Consider the following 16,975-nt stretch of genomic DNA (forward strand, 5'->3'; position numbering starts at 1 on the left):
TTCAGCGGATGGTCTGAAGGGGAATTACGTCGGGAGCACAGGTTTTAAAAGCCTAGTCTCCTGCGGTCGGAGCCAGTAATGGGTTGAGAATGCGGGTCCAAAACGGATATGGAACGCTAATCACAAATCCATCCATAAATATAACAAAACTTAAAACTTATAACCAACACTAAAAATTAACCCTTGAAACACGCCCGATTACAGAATCATACAGCAGCAAGGGACACTGTCCAGGCTCTGCAATTCGAAGGGAGAATTGTGATACTCCCGCCACTTTTGCGTTCCATTCCGTTCCTAAAATATGAGATTGATCTTCCTATCTGTCAGTACCATATTCACTAAAAGATTCCAGACAGTCTGTCTGACATGAGACAAATCATTCCTAAAAGAAGCATAGTCATCCTAAGATAAGCACATCAGAAAAAAGAAATGGTTTCTCCTTGTTTTCATGGATTGGAATTTGAACACAATTATTACAAAAAGAACACACAAAATTTGCCCTTTTGCATGTGTCATGCCAAACCTACAGAGATTATCCTAGACATTATTCAGCCTACAGCTATAAAATAATTGAAGGACATGTTTGTCTTTAATAATTGTATGGCTTATATAATAAATTAAAAAAGCAAAAGAAATGGAATACATTTTTAAACAGATTATAAATAACTTTTTTCTATATTTCAGTCCAGATTATCCTTGAAATTTTTAAAAATTTTAATCCATTCTACATTATCAAATATGTTTCCAAATCAAAAATGCCACAAAGGTGGCTTTACTCTCTTCCTATCTTCCAAGTTTAGTATCAGGGACAGAATGACCCCTTTGTTGTACCCTTGCACTTTTTGAAACCAAATTTATTTATTCCTACTTCCACATTATGTTCTTATGATGAAATTCTTGGCCAGACCTTATTATAAAACCCATCAGGTTGGTCTAGTGATAAACACAATTTCGCAAATCAGCTGATATTGAAGTAGAGAATTTTAAGGTTCAAATCCTAGTAAAAGCAGTTATTTTTATACAGATTTGAACACTAGATCATGGACGGTGTTCTTTGATGGTTGGGTTTCAATTAATCCCATATCTCAGAAATGGTCTACCTGAGTCTGTACAAGACTACACTTCATTTACACTCATACATATTATCCTCTGGTGACAGTGGTTCCAGAGGCTAAACAAAAAAAGAAAGAGAGAGTCATGAATTTTGTAACAAAATTTTGCTCCTTGATTTTCTTAATGTGGCTGTACTTATTTAATATATTTTATGTATCTATAACATTGTTTAATTTTATTTAATTTTTTTTTTTTCTTTAAGGAGCAAAAGTTAAGTGATAGTAAATTTATTGAGTTAGAGCGTCAGATTAGAGAGTATGCTGAAATGTTTGGTGGTGATTCAGAGAAAACATGTGATGGACGACTTCCGACTATTGAAGAAAAAGATAGTCTTGAAAGACAGGTATATTATTTAGTTTCTACATCTTGTAAATAAAGAATAAAATTACAGATTGTCATAGTTTTAGTTTTCATTTATTTAAAATATTCTAGATATAATTACTATGTTATTTTAGTCTTAAAATGTGTTAAAAAATAAATTAAACTTTTCTAAATTTATTATGTTATTGAATTTGTGTTTAGGTCTTAGTTACATGTACAGATTTTTTATGTATTACATTGGTGTTAAGAAATGCATAGTTAGCTATTGTGTATGTAATTTTAAAATACATTCTAAAAGTCACTAGTTCACATTTTCTTGTATGTAATTAATATTTTTTTTATTTTGATTAGTCTTATTTTTTATTTATTTTTGTTAAATCCAGTAGTAATTTGTTCAATATACTTTGATTATTTTTATTTCTTTATTTCCTGAGAAAGAGATATTTGTACTTTTATTTTGTGTTTTTACACAAAATATGGATGTATTTTCTGAGTTTACCTTAGTGAATGAACAAGTTTTATTATAATGTAAAAAATCTATTATGTAACTGGAGCATCTTAATTCAGTCGGAATCCATAAATAACTAGATCCCTGTTTTATAAAATTGCTGTTAAAGTACTGTAATCAAAGGTGGTAAACCCATATAGATCATTTACTTTATAAACTGGTACAGCTCAAACAAATAAAGCTGTACCAGATGTCTCATAAACTTTTATTACCATTGGTCCAGGGCAAGACAGTAACATATCAATTTTCAGTACTCATACTTTGCTTTGTCAGTGATCCATTCTGCATTATCAGTTTTGTAAATGCAGATTTGATCCGTCATCTCTCCATCACGTCATCCTCCATCTCTCATATTTGAAACTACGTGTGGACTGACTTGGGAACCCTTCTTAAGCTGGCGATTTCATAATAAGGCTAGTAGCTGAAGTACCCAATAGGTAAAGCTTATCCTTATCCTTATCCTTATTCTTTTTCTTTAGTGAATAAAAAAAAATATATCTACTTGACTGCAACCTATGTAAAAGTGAATCTGTAATGTATGCACTGGCATTATTATTTATAACTTTATGAATACCATATTTATTCGAGTACCTCCCACTCACCAAATAAGCCCCAAACCTCAATTTTCCAGATTGAAAAAAAAAATCTAGTATATTTTAAAGTGCAATAGATATGATGAAAAAATACGTAAAACGAAAATATTCAGAAAATCAAGCATATAATTAGTTCATTTAAATTACAATATTAATATTACATTAATAATTAATTACCGTAAGTACTAAATTTAGTTCAGAATCAATAGGCCAGTAAAACGAAAAGAAAGTATCATGTTGAAAAGGATCATTTCAATACACTTTTTAATATGGAATTTTATTTTTAATTAATCACTATCACTGTCAATGTCTGTAGAAGAGTTACCGGTAGTCTCCACATCGCTCTGCCAAAGGTAGTCTTCACTACCATCAAGTTTATTAGATATTCCGCATTTTTAAAAACTTTTCCTTACTAATTCCGTGGAAATACCTTCCACGGCTGTGTAGCATGAAGCCTTTTCTTTCGATTGTTGCCACTCTAGTTTCTGTAAACATATTAGTCTGGCCATGGCCTTAGTTTGGATAACATCTTGTTTTTTGTTTTGCCAAAAAAATTATAACTGTTTTATGAGAGCAAAGAATCGGCATGAAATTTCATATGAGACTTGGAAATACCACTACTGAAACTTACATTTTATTAAAAAAAGTATATGACAATGAATGTTTATTACATACACGGGTTTTTGAGTGGTTTAAGTGTTTCCAAGAAGACGTTGAAGGTGATATTCACCTGGGTCTCCCTTCCACATCAAAAATGGATAAATATATTGAAAAAATTGGTAATCTGATCTGATCTGACTATCTGTTAACTATTTGTGCGATTGCTGAAACTGTACAAATTGATAAAGAGTGTGTAAGGCAAATTTTATGTAACAATTTTAACATGCAAAAAGTGTGTGTGAAAATTATGCCTACAATTCTCACAATCTAACAAAAAGAAGCTCGTGAAACTGTTTATTCTGACACTTTGAATGCCATTGAAAATGACCCAAACTTCGTGGAAAGAGTGATAACATCTTAAAAAAAAAAAGAGTGATGAATCTTGGTTTTTCATTTATGATTCAGAAACTAAGTATCAGTCCATGCATTGGAAGGTCCCAACTTCACCAAGAGCTAAAAAAGCTCGACTGAGCAAATCAAAATTCAAAGTGATGGATGATTGTTTTTTTTTTTTTTATATTCATGGGATTGTGTTCCTTCACTGGGTTCCTGAAGATCAGACTATTAATCAACATTACTGCCTTGAGGTCCTTGCTCAACTCCATGAAAAATAAGAAGAAAATGACCCGAATTGTGGAAGAACAAGTCATGGGTTCTTCATCAGGACAATACACTGGCTCACACTGCATTGTCTGTGAAGACGTTTCTAACCAAGTATAACATCCCAGTGTTAGACCATCCATCTTATTCACCACTTGAGAACAGTCTCTTTATTATAATTTCTGATAATTCCTTTAATTGATATTCATCAAGGCCCTTTTTTTTGTCTGTTAGTAGTTTTTCTTGCTTGTTAAGCTAACCCAAATTTAGACAAAAATTAAATTAAAGAATAATGAAAATTAAATTAAATGTTTAATGAAATAAGCTCTGAAAAAAAAATAAAACAAATTTGAAAACAATACTAAGTGATAGAAAAGAACAGTAATACTCTCAGTTATTTCAGTTTTATCATTTTGAAGTCAGCAGAAAATAAATGGTTAGAAAGTCAGAAATAACTTGTAAAAGTCTATATACAGAAAAAATGAAAAAGAATTGTTTCTTAGTTTTAACTTTTTTTACTCGTCTTATTTAACCTATTTTATATTCAAATTAAAAAAAATTATTTAGTGTCCTATTTACCTGGCTAGTTCTACTATTTATATATTTAATTTAGTAGTCCTGATAAGACTTCATTAAAGAATTATAGTGTGGGTAGCTTCCTCACTACTATCTTTTATTCAGAAAAAAAATTGTGCCTTTTGTTTTTAATGTTTTTGAATGTTTTATCAATATTCAAGATTAAAACTTAAAATAATTTAATAAAACAAACTTCTAATAATACGAGTAATTACTGAATGTCTATTTATTTTTTTTTTTTTTTTTTATTGAGAGATTTTACCAAAAAAATTACAACTTAATGTAGTTAAAAAAAAAACTTGTGCACTAATGTTGCACATTAAAATTTAACTCAAAGAACAGCAAGTATGAATTATGTAATATCCTCTTTGTTCCAATAAAAAAGAAAAAAATATTTTGAAGATTTTTTTTTAGTAGTATATATATATATTTTTTTTTTTAATTATTATATTAATTTTTAAAATATCTAAGAGATTCATCCTCTTGAGAAAATATTGTAAGAAGAAAAGCTCCAAAAATAGAATAAAAATTATACATATAATTTATATTTAATTTGTTTTAAAGAAATAGTGAATTTTTTACAATTATAGTTATATTTCTAAAAAAAAAATTTATTTACCATATAAAAAATATCACTTAAACAAATAAATATGTAAACCAAAATAAAACAGGTAACTTGGGGTTGGGTCCACTCATTTCACGCTTAAAAAAATAATAATTATCGTAAAAATATATTCTTGAAAATTGTAATGTACAGGGTGGCGCAGAGAAATGGGAAATTTTGAATTTGATGTTTGCAGCCCTGCAGGTGTACTATAAGTGGGAGAAAGACTTAAACTGCAGAGCAGTAATGAACATTTGTTATGATAGAGCAGTGGAATCGTTTAGAGCAGGCGATTGCCATAAAGGCGTTTTACCAACATGGTGACAGCTGCACAAAGAGCGTTTCAGTGACATTATGAGATTACACCTTGTTCCTTCTTCACACATACTCAAAACTTGGAAGAAGACTGGTTTGGCTTTGAAAAAAAAATCTAGTGGGTGTGTATTGTCTGTACGTACACCAGAAAACATTGATGCCATGAAAGCTGTAGTGGTATGGAATCCTTGTCATTTGATACAGAAAATTGCCTTTTCATTGGAGCTCAGATGTCAGAGCATGCAAAGAATACTCCATAACCTGAAATTTCTTCGTTACAAGATTCAAATTGCCCAAGAACTAAAACCTAACGATTGTGTATTGCATCTGCAGTTTTGTGAAAAACTGTTGCCCAAATTAAATGAGAATGGTAACTTAATCGAAAACGTTTGGACGTCAGATGAAGCCCATTTTCACTTAAGTGGATACATGAATAAACAGAACTTCCATTACTTTAATTAATGATAATTACTTTAATTAAACTTTAATTAATTACATTACAAACAAACCCTGCTCAGCTTCACCAGCATCCATTACACAGTGGCAGACTTATTACTCTACTGTATGGTGTGCAATTTTGTGTCTTGTTTTTGGCCCTTATTTCTTTGAAGATGAAGGGGGCTCTGCTGTCATTCTGACGTCTCAATGTTAACGTCAACATGCTAGACATTTTTTGCTCCTAGGCTCCATCTCTTCCAAATCTTAAACAACACAAACCTAGTTTCAAAAGAACGGAGCCACCTCACACACTGCCCGACAGCCCGACAGTCTATGGCAGCAATGAGACTTTTTTTTTGGGATCACATTATTTCAAGGACTGCTAACATCGCTTGGCCACCCTAGTCTCCAAAACTTTCAATCTGCAACTTCTTTTTATGTGAACATCAGAAGAGAATTATGTACCACACTAGACCAGGAAACTTTGCCCAGCTCAAAAACAGATTGAAGTGGAAATCATCAACATCCCGGAGAACACAATGCGCCGTGGTATGCAAAATTTTCAGAATCGACTTACTGAATGAGTACGCAAAAATGGACAGCACTTAAGTGAAGTCATTTTTAAAATATGATGTAAATTGTAATTTCCCTTCTTGTAGAACATATTTTCCACATCAAATAAAAGTTAATAACTTTACTTCATTTTTTCTAATTATTTAAAATTTTTCCATTTCTCAGCACCACTCTGTACATTAAAAAAAAAATTTATCCTGCCATTACAAATTTTGTAGATTGAACTGGATAAGGTATGTTGGCTGGTGTTATTGCTGAGCTGTGGTTGAGCTATGTGAACTAAGTATTATTTTGAAAAAAAATATATATTTTTTTTGGTTAAAATATTATTGAAATAAAATCAGATTAGAAAACAACTTTCAAAAATTAATATTGATGGAAGGACAACCAAAATGAGACATTGCAATTGTCACTAAAGTTCAGCAAGATGTTTTTCCATCTTCATATATATATATATATAAAACAGTTATTTGTGTCAGTTTTATTTTAGAGCAATATGTGTTATCAAAAACTAGATGACAAAGAGAAAATAAAGAAAAGATTCTCTCTCCCACAAAACATACTGCAGAAAAGATCCTGACAAGTACGATTTCTCTCTCTCCCACAAGCAAATATTAAATTGTTAAAGTCAATACCACACCTATTTTGTATGTAATGTCTTGTAAATGTGAGTATAAATAAAGGCTAGAAACTGAATCAGCCAGCATGTTGCACTCATCATGTATGACTTATTTGTACATTTTTTTATTAAAAAAAATAAATAACTGCATTATTTTCTTCCAAATTTTTACTGTACATTGTTAAAGCATTTTAACTGTAAAAATTATAAAAATAAATTATGTCCATTTTGTATATTATAACTTAAGATCTTACTGTAGATTGTTATTTTAGATAATTTTTTTTTACTTACAGGAATGGCAAGATGATAGCCAGCAAATAGAACTTGAGAATGATAATATTGAGGAAGGACCACATTGTTGTTGCAGTTGTCATCAAGGATTGTCTGATGAATTAAACAGAGTTCAACAATTAAGATCGCGGATGCAGTCTGAGTGTAAATTACTGACACGTAAACGTGATTTATTACTGAAAAATATATCAAATTTACAACCTAGGTATCCTGCAGCGGTATGTAAATATTAGTATCAAATATTTTGAGTTAAAAGAGTTATACTTTTAAATACTTTAATACTTTTTAAATTGGCAACTTATACAGTAACCACTGGTCTTTAAATAAAGTATTTTTTTAAAAATAATATTCAAATAAGTTATTTATGTAAAAATTACTTTTTTAGTTTTTCATCTAGTTTTATTTAAACTGAAATATTACATTTTATTAAAATACTAGATCCTTACTTTATTTTATTATAAATAAGTATGATTGGCCAAATTTTGTTGGTTTTGGGGTTTTTGTCAATTGGATGTTTTAAGACCCCTGTAATTCAAAAAAGAACAAAAAGCTATAGAAATTTATAAAAGATGTATGCATTTACATATTACATATACCTATGCCTGTAGTTAATTAATATATCTCTGAGGTGTAGTAGGCCTGTATTTAATTAATATCTCAAGAATGGCTCAACTTAAATTCTTCAGGAACAGCTCAAAAGATTACTGTTTATGGGGTACTGATGGCATTAAATTCTGGACAAAAATAGAAAAAAAGGTTATTTTTCACTATTTTTTATTTTTTGGTGTAGTTTTAGAAATTTGAGTTTTAATATGATAAAAGTACTTAAGTAATTTACAATTCCAGAATTTTAAATCATTGGGATTTAGGGATGGAGAAATATTCAATGTTGTTGTTTCTAAATAATTTTTTCTCATTTTGATAACTTGTTTACAAGAAAAGTTGACATGAAAACGTTTTGAAAAAGCAGGTCCCATAAGACCCAACTTGAACATTTTTTTATATCTGATTCAGTGCTTTATCTGTTTAAAGTTATGACTGATATTTGTAAATTACAAACTGTTTTATGGAAGTAGCAATAAAACAAGGGGATCAAATGAGACCCAAATTTTTTTACTAAAGTTTTTTTTTATCAATGCTTTAAATACATCAATTTTTATGATAAAAATACTCAGTTGGTCAAGGGAATCAACTAGGACCCAACATTTTTTACTTAATTTTTATTGTTTCTCCACAATTAGACTTAATACGGCATAATTTTTAATGTTCGAGCATCATTTGATCAAGGTGGTCAAATCAGACCCAATTTTTTTTTTTTATTATTAAATATTTTGACTTTTTTGTAATTGTACTTTAAATACTGCGTAATTAAGTAATTTATATTTAAGAACTTTGACATATTTGAAATAAAATCTGTCCAGAAAGTTACGTAACCTTTTTGTCAGATTTTATTTTTGAAAGCACATTGATAATGTTTACCTAATATATATATATATATATATATATATATATAATTGATTCTGAACATAAGCTGATCGTTTGCCAAAATGATTTTTATTTGTTTCATACATGAGTCATCCATTGGCCTTCTAATGAAATTAAGAAAAGAGGGTTTTTTCTATTTTATAATAAACTTAAACTGTTTTCTTTGTAAATACCTTTAGTTATATTATCACACACTTGTGTGTGTGTTTGTGTTTGTACACGCATGTGTGCATGCACCTGGGTGTAATATCATTAAAATACGAGGTTAAGTTGTTGAGATTAAAGTTTCCTCATGAATAGTTTGATGTATTTATTAATACAACAATAACAAGTTACAGATAAAATATATGGTTTCTGTGTTTTTAATATATCATAATACATATATTAGTTATCGTGTCATTTCTTATCCACCTAATGCTATTCAAAGAATGCGTATACTTTCGCAGATGTATGATGTTTACTACACTGAGATTATTATAGGCATCAGAATTTATTTATCTCATTATTAAATAGATGTACTATTTAATAAAAATAATTTTTGTTTTAGTGTGAAAGAGAAATTATGCAGAACTTGGCTGCAAGATTACATCATCAGGAATTAAGATGTCGTCACCTTCAATCAGCACTAAAATACCAGCAAAGACAGATGGAAAAAGCTATTCAAGGTGATTTTATGTAATATAGTAATAAGTAACTGTTATTCTGTATTTTGTTTTCTGAGAATAGTTTTATGTCACTGTAATAAACCATAAAACGTTTTTGATAAAATACATTATACATTTTTTTGTTTATTTGGTTGAACAGATTAATTTAAATATTAAAACATAATTTAATGAGATTTTATGTGAAAAAAGTAAAAATTATATATATTGAACTAAATAAAACTTCTAACAAAAAGAATAATATTTAGTTAGTTTGAATTTTAATTTAATTAGTTTAGACTTTTAAAAGTTTATAGATCACTAAATAAAAAAAAAGTTAAAAAATATTTATTCAAAACACTTGTCTTTTAGTTAATTAATTTAAATAGACATAAAAAAATTGTTAATGTTGTTTATTATCTTAAAAAAAAGATTTGACTACTAAAATAATAAAATACCACATAAGAGTACAAAAAAATTTCTCTAATAATAAGGGAAGAAGAATTTTGATCACGTATTTGGAAATATTAAAAATCTCAGCTTCTCAAAATTGATGTAATGTACTAATAAGTGTAATTAAAAAATATAGTAACTATAAACATTACTAAAATAATTTGTTGACAAACTTCCATAATATTTCAAATAAATAGAAAATACAGTTTAAATTTTTTTAACATTTACTGAATAAATAAACTAGCTTGCATAATAAAGTTTAAAAAATGTCTTTGTGTTTAAAATATTTATGTAAAATAATGGCTAGTAAAATTATTATTATTATTTTATAAAGAAAAAATGTATGATGTATGTAGATTTGTTATTTTGATTATCACTATCGTACTTAACTCTCTCAATGTCTTCAGTAACACAAGTTATCAAATCTAAATCCATGTGTTATTATTTGTTATTTCTTTTTTTATTATTGCTGTTGTTATATCTATTACGTTTTAAAGTGACATTACCTGTAAATCAGGGAATGTTAAATTATCTTCCACTAAGGTTCAAAAATCTTTAAAAAAACTACTTGGGGCATTACAAGTACACTGTTCTTTTTTTAACTTCATTGAACAAAATAATTTTCACAAAAATATCCTATTAATCATAGCATTAACAAGTTGATTTTTGTTATAATTACTCAATTTGAATTAAATAAATCTATTATTTCTTTAGCTTTTTTTTTTTTATTAGGCATAAAATATAATTCTGCTTATATTATTAATAATATACTTTTGCATTTGGAATATTTTTTCCTTTTGGAGAGAGTAAATTATTCTCACAGAATTTTCTAATAAAGACCTATGTAAATTTTTGGGTCTCTCACCTTCTTAAAGTGTATATAAAATTCACACTTTATTGGAATTAATATTATCATATCTGCGATAGTAATATTTTGTTTGTTTTACAAGCAGTAAGAAATTACCAGAGAATATTAAGTATAAAATTCGCAAGAATATTTTTGTAATTATTAAGAAAGATGACACGTATTCAAAAGTCAATAATCGTGACATAAATTGTTGTTTTGCTCCACATTGATTGCAAATATACAAAAGAAATTATTGCCTTATTGTAGTTTTTAATGTATAAAGACTTTAAAATGATTATCAAAAAATACATATTCGGCGAGAGTAATGTTTGAATTTGTATCAGTATTCTCTTGTTTTTACATTTTAAATTGCCAAATTTAATATTTAATGAGGTTAAATTAGACCTTAATGAGCGTTAGGTTATGTTGATATTGTACAGAATCATTAGTTACCTAATTCTAACCATGAATTTCTTGATTTCTTAATTTCAATAAAATTGCGACAATTTCAGTTATTGATAGATTGTAATGAAACATTAACATGATTAAATTACAAGAAAACTAAATTAAACGAAACCCTTTGTATAATAATAAATTTACAATTAGCACAGTAAAAATGACAATATAAGCTAAGGTTATTCACTTTCGAATGGATAAAATCATGAATAGTTTGCTAAATATGGAAGTTTAGTTAAATATGAAAATAATTTTTAGTAAGTATTAATGAGAGAATCAGTTTTTTATACACTATAAAATCAAAAGGTCCATGCTTAGATTTAGGATCATGAATTTCATTAGAACAAATTACAAAAAATTAAATATATGGCTCTTTTAACCTTCTTTTCTTAATTTTTTTTCAATGAGCAATAGAAATTTCTTTTGGCGACTTAAAATCTGTACCAGTTTTCATTTTGTTTCTTACTTGGTCTTTCTTTGAAAACATGACAACTAGTTGTTTACAACTTTCTTGTTTCTCAGTGGTTTAAAATCAATCTTTATTTCCTTTTCCAAAACAAATACACTGTTACAAAAAGTACAAACATTGTCATTCTTACAATAGGATCAAAAAACTTACTGCATAAAGCTGTACACATTTTCATCATCACCTGCTATTTGACCATTCAATAAAACTAGATTAAAGTCATAAAAAAAGAACAACAAAGTTTCCTCATTATTTAACTCTATCTGTAAAGAGTTTCTATTAACTCTTTCCAAGTGATGAATATTAAAAATAATATTCTCTAGGATAACGTGTTGTATCACAGAGTTTTTATTAAAATTCCCCATTATCAAGAAGTTCTACTTTTCACACTTAATTAAATATATTGCTTGAGAATCCAAATTCAATTCTATGATATCATTATCAGCAAAATCTAAATACTTTATCATATTTATTTCCTTTTATGATTCTGTAATTAGTGCCTCCACTTGCCTGCCTGAATGAAGAAGTTTAACAGCAGAATACTGAATTACTTCATAGGTTGAAAATTTATTTTTTAACTTTGAAATGTCTTTCGTCATAAATAAAATTTTCAAATTATAAACAGATTTGTGGTTAACTAAAAGAATTTCTGTAGTTTAACTAAAATACCGGGTAAATTAAAAAAGATAATTAATATAAATGTACTTCTATTCATTGATACTTTCAGTGTTAGGTTTATCATTAATTCTAGACTGATTTACTAGAAGATACTGATCTACTTCAGAATGAAAAAAAGTTGATAATTTTCATGACCGGCCACCTGTTTTAGCAGAAATTCTTTTACTTTTCCTAAATTTTTTTTCCATATTCCAATTTCCTAAATAACATTTTTATTGAAGAAATCATTGCAGAGTTCATTGTAATGATAGAATTTTTCATCTATAAAGATTCGTTTATTCTGGGATTCAGGGTATAGTATGCTTTCTGTAAATACTTCCTCTTTCAAATAAAGTTTTTAGATTGATTCACTTTTTGTTATAAAATGTAGAGATACAAATTTTACTACCCTTAAGCTTTCCACAGTTGTGCAGAACTGTAATTTTCTTTTAAATAGTTACAAGAGCCAATGAAAAAAATCGATTCTCTTACCTGATTCAATACCTAATCTTATTACAGAATTAATTTCTGATCTTTTATGCAGAAAACGGTCTACCTTCAATCTATTGGCAAAATATAGGCTATGTAAAATATATATATAAATTATATAATTTTTTTTTCTTATTTTATTCTCTACTTGTCCGCATGTTCTTAAACTAGAGTGCTATTTTTTGTCAGTTGATCTAAATACGATGGTTTAAAAAGAAATTGCATTGGATATAGACTTTTTTTAATAAGAAAAAAATTATATTTGCAGTCCTCTATTTTGAGTAATAAGGCATAACTTATTTTAGTGGACTTCCCTCTCTCTTTCTTTTTCTGTTAATCTTCCGAAATCACCGTAAGGTATTACTTCAAAGGGTGATATGTATGTAGTGTAATCTTGTACATTCTCAGGTCAACCATTTATGAGATGTGTGGTTAATTGAAACCCTACCACCAAATAATACAAGTATTCAAATCCGTATTAAAATAACCGCCTTTACTAGAATTTGAACCTTGGAACACTCGACTTTGAAATCAATTGATTTGCCATAACGAATTAACCACTAGATCAGCCCGGTGGGTCAGTGGCGCCATCTAATAAAATTAACTACAATAATAACTAACTACAAATCGGCTGCGGTCATCTTGAAAAGTACTCATTATCCCGAAAAAAAGTATAATTTTTTTTTTGTTAATAAAACCGCTATCACAAACAGCCCAGCACGATCAGTACTGCTAATAGTGAATCCTATTTTTTCATTATAAAGGTATGACATTTTTAATACGTATACTGTATACACACATAATAAAATTAATTGTTACTAGTACTAACTATAACCACTACTATTAATAGATATAATTAATTTTCATTAGTGTCGTCTATTCGTATTCGTCTACATATCAAATGCACACAAGATTTGTTTGTGCAGCGACAAAAAGCGTTTTTGTCGCTGGAATTTCTGTTTGTGCAGCGTGCACAAGCAGAAATTCCACATGATATATTATGTAATTTATGTTGATACAGCAACAAACGTAAATTGCAGAAGATATAATATCTTGTGTTTGATTACTTTATGCTTGTACAGCAAATCAGTTAAATTGTTCTTCAGCTTGACTGAGAAACGAAGAAATGTAGTTGGCCGGGTGATTTAAAACTAGACCAACGAAGAAGAACTGGTGATATTATCGCGAGGAATAGTGTTTGAGTTAGCGATATTTGTGTAGTCATTTTTATTGAAATTCTAGAATGAGAACTTATTACATTGTTTAAAATTTAATTTTCATTAAGATGATTGTTTTATTTTCAGGATATAAGGTTTTAAGTGCTTTTAATATCTTTAAGTTTTAAGTCGCTTTAATATCTTAAAATTGGTTATATCTCGAGTTGTATTTTTTATTTATTTGATTCTCAGGTAAGTTTGAATATTTTTCGTAGGCCCTTGAGTAGTTCTAAGTTTTAATTGATGATTAAGCTTATCCACTTTTAATCATTATCTTACAAAAATATGAGAACATAACCTAGAATTAGCGAAAAGTAATGGTAATCGATCCAGGGAACATGTTCAATGCTATAGTATATAATGAATAAGATACCTAGTATGCTTTAAAATATTTTGCAATAAATACTTAGCAAATATTGTATTAAAGTGTGGAATGTAGCCAACATTTTTTTAGGGGTTTTGTTTGTAATTTGTCACGTCATGGATTGGTACTCGTATTCGAGTAGTGCGAACCGCAAATGAATAGATTCCGAGACAGCCATGCTGTGTTCCCTTTCTGTTTTTTGTCTCATATATTAATATTATATGAGACAAATGTAATATATTATACATTACTACCCCTAATTACAATAATACTAATTTATATGTTTTATGAATCTATTTACAACCAAACTCACATATACAAATAGGTGAATTGTTCTACAATCCACCTATTTGTTTATATGGAATGTTACAAAGCACTCAACTATGCACAAACCCGGCTTCTTTGGGCAAACTTCACAAACTAATGTTTGCTTTCTCTTTCCATTCTTGTTTCAAACTGCAAAGTTTTCCACCTTCTTCATCTACATTTTGTGCAGGATATGGCGTCCTCGTTGCGGCTTCTCCTCTTTAGGCAGCTAAAGTTACTCTATGACCTTTAGATGGAAGTCGTAGGATGAAAGTTTTCTTTGTGCATGTTGTATAAGTGGTGTGCATTGACCATAATAAGCATTTGTAAAATATGGGTGAATATTTTCTTGCACCACCAAATTGTTTTCCTCTCACGAGGATAATAAGCAATCATCTGGCCCATTCTGTTTACACCTTTCATATGTGTTAAATCGGTATTAATTTCTCTCATTCCTGTTTTCTTTATTGTGCACATTTTGTTGTCAAACTGAGAAGAAATGGTAGGTCTTTTATCCTTCCATTCCAATCATAATCCCATCTGCATATTGGGCAATAGTTCACTTTTTTTTCAAAATTGTACTTTTAACTAAATCTGGGGAATGCTTCTGATCAATTTGTAGAATACCAGTACAATATGTATATTTTGCTAGATGTTTGGAAGTGAGGATAAAACTTACAATAGTTATCCATGAGTAATTAGTGCCCATGATTTAATAACTCATTCATGATATACAGTACGACTTCTTCACAGTGACCTTTCACTGAAAAAAGTCATTGCCTCCGCCATAAACAGCTAACTTAAAAATTGAGCCCTTCAGGTTCAGGTTCATTATACTGTTTAGACAGTATAATTTTAGACCATACTTATGGTGCTTGCTTTTTACATACTGACTTGAGTATAATTCAGCATCTCCAAAGTATATCATTGCTTCTCGATACATAATTCTCTTGAAGGATAATATACCAACATCATTGTTGTATTAAAATGATCTATTAGGGGTCTTAGTTTGAACAGGTGATCAATATTAGGCAATGGCTGGTCAGTTCTGTGGACAAGCAGTTAAGGAGCATTGGCGTTTGAAAAGTACAGACATCTAAGAATTAATAAAGCGATCACAGCTCATGTACTGTCTAAAAGCGGGTAAGTTTATAGTCTGGGTTTTCCAGTAATCCTGAAGTCTATTGAGTAATGTTTCCTGTGTGTAGCAACAAACCAGGGAAAACTTTTAATTCTGGTACTGTGAGGTCTTTCCACAAAGTCATATTAGATTTTTCAGAAGTAGAAGGACTACAGAACAGTTTAAAAGTGTATTCATTTGTATTTCTGCAAGAAAATTAAAGTAAATAATAATAAAGCAAGTAATTAAGTAAAAGAAACCAGCCTATTGATCTGATCTCCCCTGGAATCTGTCTCAATAATCCACTACCTCTTACAGGCCTGAAAGGAATTTTCCTTAATCCTAGAGTATTATTTGCCCAAATGGGATTTATTTCATTATCATCCAACTTACTTTCGGATGACTCCTCTGATGTGAAGTTTTTATCAAGATACTACCTTACGAATCTATAAGTGTCATCACTGAGGTGTTGCACAACTGTACAACAGGTAGCCATTGTAAATAATAAATTAGATGATAAAAATAACTGACGCTTCAAATTCTATGTAAAAGTAAAATTGGCAAAAAATCAGATACATAAACTACATGAACAATATCAACTTACAATGTGCACAACATCGATCCACTTCTGCTAAGAGCTAAGCTCAAACTAAACTATAACAATAATGGTACTTGTAAAGGAGTAATATGCTCCTAGCGGCAGACAACTATTCAAATACTAGTAGGCCGCACTAAATGTGTTAAATGACTTATTGATTAGTAATTTTCATTTGCTGCCTACACAATTTTTTCCTTCTACCTGACCTTCCAATATTAAAGCGACTATTCCAGGATGTCTTAGTATGTGGCCTGTAAGTCTGTCTCTTCTTTTAACTATATTTTTTCAAATGCTTCTTTCTTCATCTGTTTGCCGCAATTCCTCTTCATTTGTCACTTCATCCACCCATCTGATTTTTAACATTCTCCTATACCACCACATTTCAAAAGCTTCTAATCTTTTCTTCTCAGATACTCTGAATGTCCAAGTTTCACTACCATATAAAGCGACACTCCAAACATATACTTTCAAAAGTCTTTTCCTGACATTTAAATTAATTTTTCATGTAAACAAATTATATTTCTGACGGAAGGCTCGTTTTGCTTGTGCTATTCGGCATTTTATATCGCTCCTGCTTCGTCCATCTTTAGTAATTCTACTTCCCAAATAAAATTGTTCTACCTCCATAATCTTTTCTTCTATTTTCACATTCAGTGGTCCATCTT

At 29.2% G+C, this 16,975-nt stretch overlaps 1 pseudogene; it reads left to right on the forward strand.

The window, feature by feature from the left end:
• LOC142320812 (uncharacterized) overlaps positions 1 to 16,975 on the forward strand; it is a 79,531-nt pseudogene that overhangs the window by 54,402 nt on the left and 8,154 nt on the right.

Source organism: Lycorma delicatula, chromosome 3 (genome assembly GCF_047948215.1).
Source record: "Lycorma delicatula isolate Av1 chromosome 3, ASM4794821v1, whole genome shotgun sequence".
Lineage (NCBI taxonomy): Eukaryota > Metazoa > Arthropoda > Insecta > Hemiptera > Fulgoridae > Lycorma > Lycorma delicatula.